Raw genomic sequence first — 17,735 nt, 5'->3', positions numbered from 1 at the left:
TTGCAACTGCTGTGCATGCACATGCGCACACATATGGCTAGAGAATTACAGTAAGGTAATATGTGGTTCAGTAAACTCTTATGAAATTTTCATGATCAACTGGGCCACTTGCCTTATATTGGACAGGGAGATTAAAATTTTCTTTAGTAAGTATCCCAAATATAAACCCTGTGTTTAGGTATTTCCCTGGTTGATATATAAACTGAAGGTGATTCTTACACATGATATATCAAATAATAATTTTTTCTTTTTTGGGCCAGGAGCAGTGGCTCATGCTTATAATCCTACACAGTAGGAGGACGAGGTGGGTGGATTGTTTGAGCTCAGGAGTTTGGGACTGGCCTGAGCAAGAGCAAGACCCCATCTCTACTAAAAATAGAAAGAGAGTGGATGGACAACTAAAGATATACAAAACAAATTAGCCGGCTATGGTAGCACATGCCTGTAGTCCCAGAAACTTGGCAGACTGAGGCAGAAGGATGGCTTGAGCCCAGGAGTTTGAGGTTGCCGTGAGCTAGGCTGATGCCATGGCACTCCAGCCTGGGCAACACAACGAGACTCTATCTCAAAACAAAGAAAGAAAAAAAGAATGTTTTTTGCCTTTTGAAAAATAACATCATCCATTTTTTCTACTATTAGATATTACAAACTGCTGTGACTTTAAGGGTCTAGCTGGGCAAAGCCTTAGAAAATTTGCTAAGGGTGTCCACTGTGTGGACACTGACAGAATCTGAATAAAATCCCTGAGACACCAAACTCCTGCTGTGCACCTAAAAATGAAAGCAGAGTAGACTGCCGACAGCTGGGGTAGACTGCATGGGAGAGGGTAGCAGGCAGGACCGCTCAGGGTCTGCAGGCCATGGCAGTCCTGTGCTGCTCAGGAGGAAGCGCTGCCCATACCCACCCTGGAGTCATCTCTGCTCTTTAGATCTGCCAAGGCTGGGAAACTGAGGGATAGTCTCAGAAGCAGTTCCAGAATAAGAAAACTGGAACCGAAGGGAAAGACACATTTTTCTCCCAGTTAGGGAAGGTGGTGAAGCGGGCCTGGTGGATTGGACTGTCAGGGAGAAAGGTGTATTTCCTGATTCGGGGTTAACGGTGATGACCTGGGAGCGTGTGGCTGCTGCAAAACACATGGTAAAACACATAGGAGTACTTACCATGAAGTAGCAGACCTTACACAGCAATGACGCTGGAGACTCTGAAGGCAGGACACAGAGGACTTTGCGCTGCAACAGCACGTTCCCTGGAAGGATGATACTCCCGTAAGGAAACTACATTTATGAACAACGACCTGAACACCCTGCCAGTGAAACAGAGATGACAACAAACTCCCTCACAGAGGCTGAGCAAGACCCACATCCAGCCAGAGTCTGATACCCCATTAGGGTGGAGAGACCACCGCTTGGACATCACACCCGTGGCCACCACGTCCTGGGCTTGGGGATCTCAATGTGGTGGAAAATGTGGGTTCCCCGTTTCCAAATATCCACACGGAGCCCCTCCCAGTTCTCTGAGGACTGGCCGCCCCTCAGCAGGCGGCTCCGGACAGGAAGGCGGTGCTCGTGGGGCTCGGACAGGAAGGTTTAACTCACCCTAGAGGCCTCATGTCTGAGTGGGGACGAGGAGGTCCCACTCGCTTCGGGTCTGAGGCAAGGCCGGCAGGTGCCAGGAAGGCGGCGCCTGAGGGGGCAAAGCTAACATGGCGGCACTGCGTCCTCTCACGGCACGTGCAATGCTGCGTACAAAGCCTCGTGAAAACCCGCAGGGCATGACGGGTGCTCCGCCCTCTGCCAGCCCGCACCGGCACTGAAGCCCTTGGTGCTCATAGGGCGGGGCCTACAGTGGCGAGCACTTCCTCCTGGCCTTGCTGGGGAACCAGTTAAATTCCAAGTTCAGCGTCTTCGGAGCCAGGATCTGCAAATTCAAACTCAGGTGGCCTCAGTGTCCTGTGTCTTTCAGAAAAAAACGGGAAGGAGGGAACAATTAAGGGAAAAACATATGGAATGAAATAAGTGTAGATATAAACTTTACAACTGACATCAAAATTCATTCAAAATCATCCTCAGACTTCAACTGCAATGCAAAACTTTACAGATTCGGGGAAGAAACAAAGAAGAAAATTTACATGGCCTTGGGTTTGGTGATGGGTTTTAACACACAACAACAACAAAAAGAATCTGATCCACAACAGAAAAAATAATACCATGGCTGTTATAATGTTCAATATTTATACTCTGTGAAAGACCAAGTTCAGAGAATAAAAAGACAAGCCAAAGAATGATAAGAAATATGTGCAAGATACATACTGAAGGAATAATTCACATTCTACATATAAAAAGAAGTCTTAAAACTCAACAAGAGTTTTAACACCCCGATTAAAAAGGGGTACATATCTCAACACACACCTGACCAAAGAAGATACATACATGGCAAAGAATCATACAAAGAGATGCTCAGCATCACATATCGTTAGGGAATAGCAGATTACAGCAGCAATGAGATACCACAGCACGCCTGCTAGAATGAATAAACTCTTTAAAAAAAAAAAAAGGACAAACCATTGCTGGAGGAAGGGCAGGAATTCTCATTCATTGCTGGTAGAATGCATAATGGTATACAGTCACTTTGGAAGCCAGTGTAGAAGACTAGAATATGTCACTCCAAGATATAGCTCTTTTTATCATTGTTAGTATTTTGGACAGGGTCTCTGTCACCCAGGCGGGAGTGCAGTGGCACGAACGCAGATCACTGCCACCTTGAACTTCCAGGCTGAAGTGATCCTCAGCCTCTCAAGTAGCTGGGATTACAGGCATGAGCTACCACTGCCAAATAACTTTGTATGTGTGTGTACAGATGGGTCCTTGCTGTATTTCCCCAGCTAGTCTTGAACTCCTGGGCTCCATGGAGCCTCCTGCCTTGGGCTCCCAAAATGTTGGGATCATAGGCATGAGCCAACATGCCCAGCCCAATGTAAGCATTATTTTGAGCTGATAATTTTGAAACACTGCACACCCAGGAGAAGCGCTGAAAACAGGCCAGAAGTTACCTTTTTGTCATGGAAATTTACATCTGTGAAGGAGACCTACTTCCATTTGTAAAGGTGTCTCCCTCTCATACCAAGAAGAGAAGAATGACTATATCATGAGGGATTCTTAGCAATGCGGAAGGCAGGCACCACTTAAGTCTGAACAACAATGCTTGCTCTTGCTTACCTTGCTTTTCCTGGTTACCTCCTCAGTACTGACCCCCATGATACCCATTCTTTCTTTGTTTCACTTGAAGATAGTATGCAAGCCTGAACTCAGAGCCACCTCTTGGTGATTTAGTCATTTTTCCTAGCTGTTTCCTCCCACGCATACATAAAGAAAGCATTACTAAATTATACTAGTGAAAGCATGGTAATGTAAATTAAAATAAAACCCTAAGCCCCATGCCAACTGAATGGACCCCTCTTAGCCAGGCAAACCTCAGAGAAACCTTACAACTGAGTTCCAGGACTTTAGATACAAATGACCAGCATTTATGTTAGGAAAAAAATAAACATAGATCATAAGACTAACAAAACAGAATCCTTGTGACCAAAAGATACTGAATTATTAACAGGACCCAACCCCAACTCTAACACTAACCCTAACTGTAAAAACCCTAAGCCCTAACCACAGCTTTTGCCACTAAGATCAGGGACAAAGCAGAGATGCTCACTTTCACCTCTGCATACAACAGTATACTGAAAAACAAATCTGGAAGTAAGACATTACATGACATCAAATTATATTACAAGGCTACAGGAACCCAAACACCATGGTACTGGTGTAAAAAACTGAGACTAATCCAAGAGAACAAAATAAAGAACCCAGACATTAAACCATCTACCTAGCACCAACTAACTGATTTTTGACAAAGCAGAAAACATGCACTGAGGAAAGGAAGCCCTATTCAATAAACAGCGCTGGGAAAATTGGATATCCATATGCAGAAAAAGGAAACAGGGTACCTCTCTCACTATATACAAAAATCAATTCAAGGTGCATTGAAGAGTTAAATGAAAAGTATGAAACCATAAAAATTCTAGGGAAAAAGTAGGCAAACCTTTTTAGACATCAGCCAAGTCAAAGAATTTATGACTAAGACCCCAAAGCCAAATATAGCAACAACAAAAATAAATCAACAGGACTTAATTAAATTAGGAAACTTGTGCACAGCAAAGGATATAATCAAAGCAGTGAATACACAGCCTACGGAATGGGCCAAAATATTTGCAACTATGCATCTGACAAAAGACTGATATCCAGAATATGCAAAGACCCAAACAAATCAGCAAGAAAAAAGTAAACATCCTCATCAAAAAGTGGGCAAAAGCCGGGCGCGGTGGCTCACGCCTGTAATCCTAGCACTCTGGGAGGCCGAGGCGGGTGGATTGCTCGAGGTCAGGAGTTCGAGACCAGCCTGAGCAAGAGCGAGACCCCGTCTCTACTAAAAATAGAAAGAAATTATATGGACAACTAAAACTATATATACATAAAAATTAGCCGGGCATGGTGGCGCATGTCTGTAGTCCCAGCTACTCGGGAGGCTGAGGCAGTAGGATCGCTTAAGCCCAGGAGTGTGAGGTTGCTGTGAGCTAGGCTGACGCCACGGCACTCACTCTAGCCCGGGCAATAAAGTGAGACTCTGTCTCAAAAAAAAAAAAAAAAAAAAAAAAAGTGGGCAAAAGACCAGAAGTTTTTGAAAAGAAGATAGACAAACTGCCAAAAAACATGAAAAACTGCTAAACATTGTTAATCATGGAGAAATGCAAATTAAAACTACCATAAGGAAGCGCCTTGCCCCAATCAGAATGGCCATTATTAAAAAGACAAAAAACATGGCCAGGCGTGGTGGCTCACTCCTGTAATCCTAGCACTCCGGAAGGCCGAGGCGGGTGGATCACTCGAGGTCAGGAGTTCGAGACCAGCCTGAGCAAGAGCGAGACCCCGTCTCTACTAAAAATAGAAGGAAATTATCTGGACAACTAAAAATATATAGAGAAAAAATTAGCCGGGCATAGTGGCACATGCCTGTAGTCCCAGCTACTCGGGAGGCTGACACAGTAAGATTGCATAAGCCCAGGAGTTTGAGGTTGCTGTGAGCTAGGCTGACGCCACGGCAATCACGCTGGCCTGGGCAACAAAGAGAGACTCTGCCTCAAAAAAAAAAAAACAAACACAAAAAACAACAGATGCTGCCACAGATGCATAGAGAAAGGAACGCTGATGCACTGGTCAGTCTACAAAATAGTAGAACCTGTATGGAAAACATTATGGAGACTCCTCAAAGAAAGAAATGTAGACCTACCATTCAATCCAGCAATCCCACTCCTGGGTATCTAGCCAAAGGAAATGAAGTCATTTTATCCAAAAGACACCAGCACCCAAATGTTGAGCACAGCACACTTCACAGTTGCAAAGATGTGGAATCAACTTAAGTGCCATTAAATTCATAAGGGGACAAAAATGTGTGTGGGTGTGTGTACACACACACACACAAATACATGTATAAATATCACAGTGTGCTACTCAGCCATGAAAAGGAATGAAATACCAGCCTGAACAAGAGTGAGACCCAGTCTCTAAGAAAATAAAAATATTAGCTGGGGAATGTGGCATGTACCTGTAGTCCCAGCTACTCAGGAGGCTAAGACAGGAGGATCAGTTGAGCCCAGAGGATCACTTGAGCTTCCAGTGAGCTATGATCATGCCACTGCACTCTATCACGGCCACTAGAGGGAGACCCTACCTCAAAAAACAAAAGAGAATGAAATAATGTCATTTGCAGCAATGTGAGGGGAACTGGAGACCATTACCCTAAATGAACTATCTCGGGAATGGAAAACAAAACACCCTATGTTCTCACAAATAAGTGGGAGCTACTACGTGGATACAGAGAGGCACATGGCAATATAAAGGACATGAAAACCTAGAAGGGGGAGGAATGGACAGTGGGTGTAGAATAAAAACTTGCCCACATGAACACTATATTCTGATGACGGACACACCACCACCTCTGACTTCAGCACTACACACATAGCCATGTAACAAAAATACTTGTACCACCTTAATTAGTATTTTGAAAGAAAAAAATAAGATTGCACTGACAGTTCTATACAGAACAAATAGAGAAGAATGGGAAATAAAAATGCATCCATACATGAATGGAAAGTAAATCTATTCACAGATTCCAAATCACATCACCTTAAATATAGAAAATCCCAAAGAATTCAAAAAATTTATTTGAACCAGCAAACAAAAACGGATAGGTAACAGAACAACCTTTCAATACACAGAAATCCGTTTTATTTCTGTACTCTGGTGATCAAGAACATGGAAATGAAATTAAGACAAAAATTCCATTTGAATTATATCAACAAAAATAACCCACTCGAGAAAAAAATTAACAAATGTGCAAGACCTGTATGTGGAAAACTACAAAACATTATTGAAAAAAGGTAAAGAAAATCTAAACAAATGTCAAGACACTCCATGTTCATCGACTGGAGACTTAATATGTTTCAAGATGGCCATACAGCACAGGTGATCTCAAACCCAATGCAATCCCTACAAAAATCCAAAAAGGCCTCTCGGCAAAAAGGGACAAACTGATCCTAACATTAAAATGGAATTTTAAGGGCATACAAATAACCAAAACCTTCTTGAAAAAGAAAGACAAACATGGAGGTTCACACTTCCCGATATTGAATGTTAAATTTTACTGCAAAGCAACAACAATCAAAATAGGATGATACTGGCATGAAGGTACGCACATAGATCAATGAAATTGAACTGAGGGTCCAGATATAAATTCATACCTCTATGGTCAATTGATTGTGTACAAGCCCTGAGGTCCCTAAATTCCACAAGCAATGTCAGACAACTATCCACACGCACAGGAATGAAACTGTACCCTGACAGCATACCAAACAGAAAAATTGACCTCAAAATGGTCCACAGGCCTAAATGTAAAAGGTGAAAACATAAACCCTAGAAGACAACATGGAGATAAACTTTCATAACGTTGGGCATAAGAATGGTTTCTTTGATCTGACACCACAAGCACAGCCATTAAAGAAAAATTTCCTCAAAATTAAAAACCTTTGGAAATCCAAAGACACCACCCAGAAAGATGACAACTGACAGAAGCACGTTATATATCTGATGAGGATCTCCTATCCAGTATATATAAGTAGCTTTTAAGACTGAACAGGAAAAAGTCAAACAACCAAATAACAACATGGATAAAGAGCCTAAAATTCACACTACACACACACACACACACACACACACACACACACACACACACACACACACACACACACAAAATAACAAATTGGCCAAAAAGCACATAAGAAGATATTACACGTTATTAGTTATTATGGTAATTCAAATTCCAACCACAATGACATACCCACTCACACACGCTTGAAAGGCTATTGTTAAAAAAAATTAAAGATATCTGTCAGCAAGGATACAGAAAACCTGGATACCCTTAAACACTGCTTGTAGAAATATAAAATGGTACAGCCTGTGTGTAAACTAGTTGAATCTTCCCTCAAAAATTTACGTGCAGAATTACCATAGCTCAACAATTCCATTCCAAGGTACATACTCCAAAGGTTAGAAAACAAGTGTTCAAACAAGAACTTGTACATGAATATTTATAACAGCCCTGTTCACAATAGCTGAAAGGTGCAAACAACCCAAACGTCCATCAACAGATGAATGGATAAGCAAAATTAGGTATATCATAACCTGATATATTATTCAGCCATAAAAAGGAAAGAGAAAACTGAAAGGGAGCAGCTGTTATGGGCACAATATGGCAGTACCTCAAAAATTAAGCATGGAATTCACTTACAACACAGTTATTCCACTTCTGGGTATATACTGAAAAGAACTGAAAACAGGGACTTGAACACCCATGTTCATGGCAGCATTATTCACTGTGCCAAAAGGTGGAAGCAACACAAGTGTCCACTGACAGATGAGTAGAAAAATAAAATGTGGTCCACCCACACAATGAAATATAATTCAGCCTTAAAAATGAGGAAATTCTGACAAACGCAACAACATTGTGCTAAGTGAACCAACCCAGGCACACGACAAATAGAGTATGCTCTACTTATGAGGTAGCTGGAGTAGTTTTCAGGGGCTGGGGGAAGAGAAAATATGAAGTAAGTGTTTAACAAGTACAGGGTTCCACTTGGGGATGATGAAAGAAATTCTGGAGATGAATGGCAGTCACAGTTACAAAAAAACATGGACGTGGTTCGTGCCACTGAAGTGTGCACTTAAGAATGGTGAATGCTGGCCCGGCGAGGTGGCTGAGGCCTGTAATCCTAGCCCTCTGGGAGGCCGAGGTGGGTGGATCGCTCGAGGTCAGGAGTTCAAGACCAGCCTGAGTGAGACCCCATCTCTACTAAATATAGGAAGAAATTATCTGGCCAAGTAAAAAAAATACATATAGCAAAAAATTAGCCGGGCATGGAGGCGCATGTCTGTAGTCCCAGCTACTGGGGAGGCTGAGGCAGTAGGATCCGCTTAAGCCCAGGAGTTTGAGGTTGCTGTGAGCTACGCTGATGCCATGGCACTCACTCTAGTCCGGGCAACAAAGTGAGACCCTGTCTCAAAAAAAAAAAAAAAAAAAAAAAAAGAATGGTGAATGCTGTAGTTACTCATACAGAAAAAAGGAATGAAGTAATGATGTATATCACAACATGGATGAACCTTGAAAACATCCTAAGTGAAAGAAATCAGACACAAAAGCCCACATATTATGATTCCTCTTGTATGAAATGTCCAGAGCAAGCAAATCCACGGTGATGAAAAATAGATTAGTGCTTGCCAGGGACTTGGGGGACAGGGAAAGGAAAGTGACTTTGTAACGGGCTTAGAGTTTCCTTCAGAGGAAGAAAAAAAACATCTGTAACTATTAATAAATAGATGGTTGCACAACACGGGCAATGTACGACCCTCCATTGAATTATACATTCACAAGTGTTAAAATGGTGAAATTTTAAAAAGTGCTTTCAAATATTTATATACATTGTCATAATATGGACTAGGATTTTATCACTTAACTATATCGATTGGTGATGTAAACATAAGTGTGCAAACCTGAGATACCTTGCAACTGGTGCGCATGCACATGTGCACACACACGGCTAGAGAATTACAGTAAGGTAATATGTGGTTCAATAAACTCTTATAAAATATCCATGATCAATTGAGTCATTTGCCTTTCATTTGGCTGGGAGATTTAATTTTTCTTTACTAATTATCCCAAATATAAATCCTGTATTTAGCTATTTCCTTGGTTTATATATAAATCAAAGGTGATTCTTACACACGATATAACAAATAATAATTTTTTGGGGGGGGGCCGGGAGCAGTGGCTCACGCCTACAATCCTAGGCTCTGGGATGTCGAGATGGGTGGATCCTTTGAGCTCAGGGGTTCGGGACCGGCCTGAGCAAGAGCCAGACTCCATCTCTACTAAAAATAGTAAGAGACTAGCTGGACAACTGAAAATATATAGAAAAAATTAGCGGGGTATGGTAATGCATGCCTGTTGTCCCAGATACTTGGGAGGCTGAGGCAGAAGGATGGCTTGAGCCCAGGAGTTTGAGGTCTCTGTGAGCTAGGCTGACACCATGGCACCCCAGCCTGGGCAACACAGTGAGACTGTCTCAAAAGAAAGAAGAAAAGAAAGGTTTTGTGCTTTGAAAAATCGCATCATCCACTTTTTCTACTGTTAGATATTACAAACTGCTGTGACTTTAAGGGTCTAGCTGGGCAAAGCCTTAGAAAATTTGCTAACGGTGTCCAATGTGTGGACAGGTTGACGGAACCCTAATAAAACCCCTGAGATACCAAAAGCCTGCTGTGCACCTAAAAATGAAAGCAGAGTAGACTGCCAACAGCTGGGGTAGACTGCATGGGAGAGGGTAGCAGGCAGGACCGCTCAGGGTCTGCAGGCCATGGCAGTCCTGTCCTGCTCAGGAAAAAGTGCTGCCCACACCCACCTTGGAGTTATCTCTGCTCTTTATATCTGCCAAGGCTAGGAAACTGAGAGATAGTCTCAGAAACAGTTCCAGAAAAAGAAAACTGGAACTGAAGGGAAACACACACTTTTCTTCCAGTTGGGGAAGGCGGTGAAGTAGGCCTGGTGGATTGGACTGTCAGGGAGAAAGGTGTATTTCCTGATTCGGGGTTAAAGAGGATGACCTGGGAGTGTGTGGCTGCTGCGAAACACATGGTAAAACACATAGGAGTACTTACCATGAAGTAGCAGACCTCACACAGCAATGACGCTGGAGACTCTAAAGGCAAGGCATAGAGGACTTTGCGCTGTGATGGCACGTTCCCTGGAAGGATGAAATTCCTGTAAGGAAACTACATTTATGAACAACGACTTGAGCAGCCTGCCCGTAAAACAGAGATGACAACGAACTCCCTCACAGAGGCTGAGCCAGACCCACATCCAGCGCAGAGTCTGATACCCCATTAGGGTGGAGAGGCCACTACGTGGACGTCACAACCGTGGCCACCACGTCCTGGGCATGGGGGACCACAGTGTGGTGGAAACTGTGCATTCCCCGTTTCCAAATGTCCACACGGAGCCCCTCCCGCGTCTCTGAGGACCGGATGCCCCTCAGCAGGCGGCTGCGGACAGGAAGGCGGTGCCTGTGGGGCTCGGACAGGAAGGTTGAACTCACCCTGGGGGCCTCAAGTCTGAGAGAGGACCAAGAGGTCGCACTCCCTTCGGGTCTGAGGCCAGGCAGGCAGGCGCCAGGGAGGTGGCGCCTGCGGGGGTAAAGCTAACATGGCGGCACTGCGTCCTCTCACGGCACGTGAAATGCTGCGTACAAAGCCTCGTGCAAAGCCGCAGGGCATGACGGGTGCTCCGCCCCCTGCCATCCCGCCCCACCTGTGAGCAGAGGTATGCGCCAGCTGAGACTCTGCCCTGTGTCGGGAGCCCCCCACTCCTGTTGGGAGCTGGGTTCTGGTGCAGACGGGGGCGGGGATGGAGAGAACTCCCAGCAGGCCCCCGGGGCCTTTTCCCCTTTGTTCCCTGCACTGCAGTGTGTGTGTGTAGGGCCCTGTCTCCCTCCCTGGAAACTACACCCCCTCCTCATTGTCATGTAGGGGCTGAGCCTAGAGACCGGCTGCCCCCCAGGTGGATGGGACTTGGGGATATCTACATGGGACATGCACACCGGGGGTCTGACGGTGGGGTCCCACCAAGGCACTCGCCCTATCCTGGGAGGATCAATGTGCCCCCCGCCTGCCCACTCCATGGTCAGCCTGTCGCCCTTGACAGTTTTTAGGGGCCAGAGACCTCTCCTGGGGGGCTATGGTCCCGACCCGCAGGGAGCCACTCCTGTTGTGGGTGGGGGTGGAGCTGCCCGGTGCTAAGTCTCTGGGGGCTTTTGGGGACACCTATGGCAGCATAAGCCCACCTCCAGCCCCCAGCCCAGAAGGACCCTCAGCCCCCAAGAGCCTCTGCTCCTTCAGGGGCTCATCCCAATACGCCTGGGTGACCTGAGGACCTGGGCCCAGCATACGCTATTGGGCTGATGGGCACGTGTGCACCACGGATGCAGGCATGGGGCCAGCGGGGCCTGGGCCTGAGGCCCTGGGACGCGGGTGGGTGAGCCTGGGCCCTGGCGCTCAGGGGCCTGCAGTACAGTATTATTACGGCACCAAGGACGTCAGCACCGGCTGCCTCTGCGTCTGCCATGGCCACGCGGATGTCTGCAATGTCAAGGACCCTTCGGACCCTCTCAGGAAAGGCCGTTTCAGGTGAGGCCCTTTCAGGTGAGGCTGCTTTCAGCTGGGGCCCCCCCTCAGGTGAAGACCTTTTCAGGTAAGGCCCTGTTAGCTAGGTCCCTCCAGCTGAGGCCCTGTCAGGTGAGGCCCCTTTCAGTCCTTTTCAGGTAAGGCCCCTTCAACTTTGGCTGCTTTCAGGTGAGTCACCTCTCCGATGAGGCTCCTTTAGGTGAAGCCTCTCAGTAGCTACTTCAACTGAGGCACTCACAGCTGAGGCCCCTTTAAGCTGAGGTCCTTCCCAGGTGAGGCCCCTCTCAGTTGGGGACCCTGTCAGGTGATGTCCTTTTCAGCTGAGGGACGCTCTCAGCCGAGACCCTTTTCAGCGGAAGCCCTTTCAGCTGAGGGGCCTCTCAGGTGAGGGGCCTCTGAGAAGAGAAGAGGCCCCTTACAGGTGAGGCCCTTTCCGCTGAGGACTCCCCCCCAGGTGAGGCTCCTCTCAGGCGAGACCCACTCACCTGAGAACACTTTCAGTGCAGGTCCCTGTATGGTGAGTCCGCTTTAGGTGAGGTCCTTTCAGCTGAGGGCCCTTTAAGCAGAGGCCCCTCCCAGGGGCCTCCCCGTTTTTCTGAAAGTCACAGGACAGTGAGCCCATCTGAGTTTGAATTTCCAAATCCTGGCTCCAAAGATGCTGAACTCGGATTTTAACTGGTTCCCCAGCAAGGCCAGGAGGGAGTGCTCTCCACCGTTCCCCCGCCCCATGAGCACCTAGGGCTGCAGGGGAAGTGCGGGCTGACAGGGGGCGGCACGACCGTCATGCCCCGTGGCTTTGCACGCAGCGTTGCACGTGGCGTGAGAGGACGCAACGCTGCCATGTTAGCCTCGCCCAGCAGGCGCCGGTTCCCTGCTGCCTGCCGGCCTTGCCTCAGACTTGAGCGAGTGCGACCTCCTTGTCCTCACTCAGACGTGAGGCCCCGAGGGTGACTTCAACCTTCCTGTCCGAGCCCCATGAGCACCGCCTTCCTGTCTGCAGCCGCCTGCTGAGGGGCGGCCGGTCCTCAGAGAACCGGGAGGGGCTCCGTGTGGACATTTGGAAACGAGGAACGCACAGTTTCCACGGCACTGAGGTCCCCCATGCCCAGGACGTGGTGGCCACGGGTGTGACGTCCACGCGGTGGCCTCTCCACCCTAATGCGGTATCAGACTCTGAGCTGGATGTGGGTTTGGCTCAGCCTCTGTGAGGGAGTTCGTTGTCATCTCTGTTTTACTGGCAGGGTGTTCAGGTGGTTGTTCATAAATGTAGTTTCCTTATACTAATTTCATCCTTCCAGGGAACATGCCATCACAGCACAAAGTCCTCTGTGGCCTGCCTTCAGAGTCTCCAGGGTCATTGCTGTGTGAGGTCTGCTACTTCATGGTAAGTACTCCCGTGTGTTTTACCATGTGTTTCGCAGCAGCCACACACTCCCAGGTCATCCCCTTTAACCCCAAATCAGGAAATACACCTTTCTCCCTGACAGTCCAATCCACCAGGCCAGCTTCACTGCCATCCCCAACTGGGAGAAAAATGTGTCTTTCCCTTCGGTTCCAGTTTTCTTTTTCTGGAACTGTTTCTGAAACTATCCCTCAGTTTCTCAGCCTTGGCAGATCTAAAGAGCAGAGATGACTCCAAGATGGGTGTGGGCAGGGTTTCCTCCTGAGCAGCACAGGACTGGCCATGGCCTGCAGACCCTGGATGGTCCTGCCTGCTACCCTCTCCCATGCAGTCTACCCCAGCTGCCTGCAGTCTACTCTGCTTTCATTTTTAGGTGCACAGAAGGCTTTTGGTGTCTCGGGTCTTTTGTTCATGTTCTGTCAACCTGTCCACACATTGGACACCCTTAGCAAATTTTCTAAGGCTTTGCCCAGCTAGACCTTTAAAGTCACAGCAGTTTGTAATATCTAACAGTAGAAAAAGTGGATGATGTGATTTTTCAAAAGACAAAAAGATTTCTCTTTTTCTTTCTCTCTTTTGAGACAGATTCTCACTGTGATGCCCGGGCTGGAGTGCCATGGCATCAGCCTAGCTCACAGAAACCTCAAAATCCTGGGCTCAAGCCGTCCTTCTGCCTCAGCCTCCCAAGTATCTGGGGCTACAGGCATGCGCTACCATAGCTGGCTAATTTTTTCTATATATTTTTAGTTGCCCAGCTAGTCTCTTACTATTTTTAGTAGAGATGGGGTCTCGCTCTTGCTCAGGCCGATCCCGAACTCCTGAGCTCAAACGATTTTCCCACCTTGCCCTCCCAGAGTGTAGGATTATATGCATGAGCCACCACTCCCAGACCCCCCCTAAAAATTATTATTTGATATATCGTGTGTAAGAATCACATTCGATTTGTATATAAACCATGGAAATAGTACCTAAACACAGGGTTTATATTTGGGATAATTAGGAAAGAAAAATTAAATCTCACTGCCAAATGAAAAGCAAATGACTCAGTTCATCATGGAAATTTCATAAGAATTTACTGAACCACATATTACCTTACTGTAATTCTCTAGCCCTATGTGTGTGCACAGCAGTTGCAAGGTATCTCAGGTTTGCACATTTATGTTTACATCACCAATCGATATAGTTAAGTGATAAAGTCCTAGTCCATATTATGACAATGTATATAAATATTTGAAAGCACCTTTGAAAATTTCACCATTTTTACCACTTGTGAATATATAATTCAATGGAGTGTCGTACATTGCCCGTGTTGTGCAACCATCTATTTATTAATAGTTACAGATGTTTTTTTCTTCCTCTGAAGGAAACTCAAAGCCCGTTACGAAATCACTTTCCTTTCCCTGTCCCCCAAGTCCCTGGCAAGCACTAATATATTTCTCATCTCCGTGGATTTGCCTGCTCTGGACATTTTATATAAATGGACTCAGGGCAAACGTCATGTAGGACGTTTTTGAGGTTCATCCATGTTGTAATATACATCAGTACTTCATTCCTTTTTTCTGTATGATTAAATACATACAGCATTCACCATTCTTAAGTGCACACTTCAGTGGCATGAACCACATGAACATTGTTGCATAACCATCACCTCCATCCATCTCCAGAATTTTTTTCTTCTTCCCCAAGTGGAACCCTGTACTTGTTAAACACCCACTTCGTATTTTCTCTAGTCCTAGCCCCTGGAAACTACTCCAGCTACCTCATAAGTAGACCATACTCTATTTGTTGTTGTATGCCTGGGTTGTTTCACTTAGCACGATGTTGTTATGTATGTCAGAATTTCCTCATTTTTAAGGCTGAATTATATTTCGTTGTGTGGATGGACCACATTTTATTGTTCTTTCTTTTTTTTTTTTTGAGACAGAGTCTCACTTTGTTGCCCAGGCTAGAGTGCCGTTGTGTCAGCCTAGCTCACAGCAACCTCAAACTCCTGGACTTAAGTGATCCCACTGCCTCAGCCTCCCAAGTAGCTGGGACTACAGGCATGTGCCACCATGCCCGGCTAATTTTTTCTATATATATATTTTTTAGTTGTCCAGATAATTTTTATTTCTATTTTTACTAGAGACAGGGTCTCACTCAGGCTGGTCTCAAACTCCTGACCTCGAACGATCCACCCGCCTTGGCCTCCCAGAGGGCTAGTATTACAGGCATGAGCCATCGCGCCCAGCCACATTTTATTTTTCTACTCATCTGTCAGTGGACACTTGTGTTGCCTCCACCTTTTGGGACAGTGAATAATGCTGCCATGAACGTGGGTGTTCGAGTCCCTGTTTTCAGTTCTTTTCAGTATATACCCAGAAGTGGAATCACTGTGTTGTAAGTGAATTCCATGCTTAATTTTTGAGGTACTGCCATATTGTGCCCATAACAGCTGCTCCCTTTCAGTTTTCTCTTTCCTTTTTATGGCTGAATAATATATCAGGTTATGATATACCTAATTTTGCTTATCCATCCATCTGTTGACGGACGTTTGGGTTGTTTGCACCTTTCAGCTATTGTGAACAGGGCTGTTATAAATATTCATGTACAAGTTCTTGTTTGAACACTTGTTTTCTAACCTTTGGAGTATGTACCTTGGAATGGAATTGTTGAGCTATGGTAATTCTGCACGTAAATTTTTGAGGGAAGATTCAACTAGTTTACACACAGGCTGTACCATTTTATATTTCTACAGGCAGTGTTTAAGGGTATCCAGGTTTTCTGCGTCCTTGCCAACAGATATCTTCAGTTGTTTTCAACAATAGCCTTTCTAGTGTGTGCCAGTGGGTATGTCATTGTGGTTGGAATTTGAATTTCGGACGACCTGTGTCCTGTGCGTGGACTCTGAACAGGGCCCGTTGCTTCTGTCAGGATGACCTGTGACCCTGGCCTGGAATCAGAGCAGTCACACTTGGTGCAGTCTGTGAGGACAACCTGTGACCTGTGACCTTGGTGCAGAGTCTGCATAGTCACAGTCTCTGCTGTCTGTCAGGAAGTGAGCAGGAGGCAGGGGGCCCCACTCTCAACCATGGGGTGCACACCCTTGCACATCCCGGGCTGCTCCCTTGCCCAGGGCACCTGCAGTGACACAGGACTGTGTGAGGTGGGGATGGGCCTGGGGCTGCATGCAGGTTGCTCTTCTGAATTCAAGTGAAGTTTGGGGAAGACACTTTTATACAAAACATGAGAGGAGCCATTTTACCTACAGTTTTTGAAGTTTTTAATGCAACTCACCTCCCTCAGTACAGAACATAGGGTAGATGTAGCCACATTACAGATGGGCGAGCTCAGGGGAGCTCAGAGGAGTGAGACTTCAGGGTGGGAGACAGGAGCCTGGATGTGTCCAGAAATGACTGAGGTACCCTATGTGGGCAGAGAGAGCCAACCCTGGTTTCCTACCACCTTCCTCTTGCCTCCCACAGCTACCACTGGAACAGCCTCCTGGCCTACAGTAGCAAGGGCTCTGGCCATCACACACGTGCTTGACACCTGATAATGAGGAAGAGATGGGGAATGGCGGCTCTTCCCTTCCAGGTCAGCGCAGGAATTCCAGTGGCCCTCTGCTTATCACTGAGTCCTGTCTCCACCCTGGGATGTCCAGGAGCCAGGAAGAAAAAGCCTTCTTAGATGCCCTGCCCAGTGAGATCCTGATCTCTTACAGAAAAGGAAGAAAGACATGCATTGAGGTAACCTAGTGGCAATCACAGTGGACCACAAATTGGGACTCCTGGGAGAGTCCCCAGAAGATCTGTGGTCTGTAGCCCAGGCACCCCAGGTATTTAGGCAACCTGGGACATCCCACACATGAACCCTGGTCCACGGGCCACTTCTGCCAAGGTGATTTAGGAAACCTGATACATCACACAGATAAGCCCTGGTTTGTACACCAGTCCCCCCCAGGGATTTAGGGAACCTTGGACAGCCTAGAGATGAGCCCTGGTCTGTACACAGGTACCCTCAGGGATTTAGGGAACCTGGAACAGCCCACAGATCAGCTCTGGTTTGTAGACCAGTCCCACCAGGGATTTAGGGAACCTGGGACAGCCCACAGATGAGCCCTAGTTTTTAGATCACTCCACCCACCTTGTAGGGACCTGGGACATCCCATAGATGAGTCCTGGTCTTTATGTCAGTCCACCCTGGGATATAGGGAACCTGGGAGAACTCTGTTCTGTAGGCTAGTCCCCGCAGGGATTTAGGGAAGCTGGGACATCCCACAGATCATCCCTGGTCTCTAGGCCAATCTTCCAAGGGATTTAGGGAGCCTGGGACATACCAGAGATGAGCTCTGGTCTGCAAGCGAGTCCCTACAGTGATTTAGGGAACCTGGGAAATCCCACAGAGGAGTCTCGGTCTATAGACAGTCACGCCAGGGATTTAGGGAACCTGGGACAGCCCACAGATGAGCTCTGGAGTGGAGGGCAGTAATCCCCCAAAGATTTAGGTAACCTGGG

General features: G+C 46.5%; 1 long non-coding RNA gene across 2 annotated transcripts; it reads right to left on the bottom strand.

The window, feature by feature from the left end:
* Positions 1-1,227: 1,227 nt before the first annotated feature.
* On the bottom strand, positions 1,228-10,776 carry LOC123623536. 2 transcript variants are annotated; one of them, XR_006729884.1, is made up of 3 exons: positions 10,754-10,776; positions 10,317-10,402; positions 1,228-1,246 (listed from the first exon to the last, which is right to left on the bottom strand). It is a non-coding gene; the product is annotated as an uncharacterized LOC123623536 (long non-coding RNA). The 2 variants fall into 2 exon arrangements; XR_006729885.1 differs by lacking the exon at positions 10,754-10,776 and adding an exon at positions 10,497-10,511.
* Between the last annotated feature and the right edge of the window lie 6,959 nt (positions 10,777-17,735).

Source organism: Lemur catta, chromosome 18, assembly GCF_020740605.2.
Source record: "Lemur catta isolate mLemCat1 chromosome 18, mLemCat1.pri, whole genome shotgun sequence".
Lineage (NCBI taxonomy): Eukaryota > Metazoa > Chordata > Mammalia > Primates > Lemuridae > Lemur > Lemur catta.
Note: the sequence above shows the minus strand (reverse complement) of the source record. Positions and strands in the feature narration are given on the sequence as shown.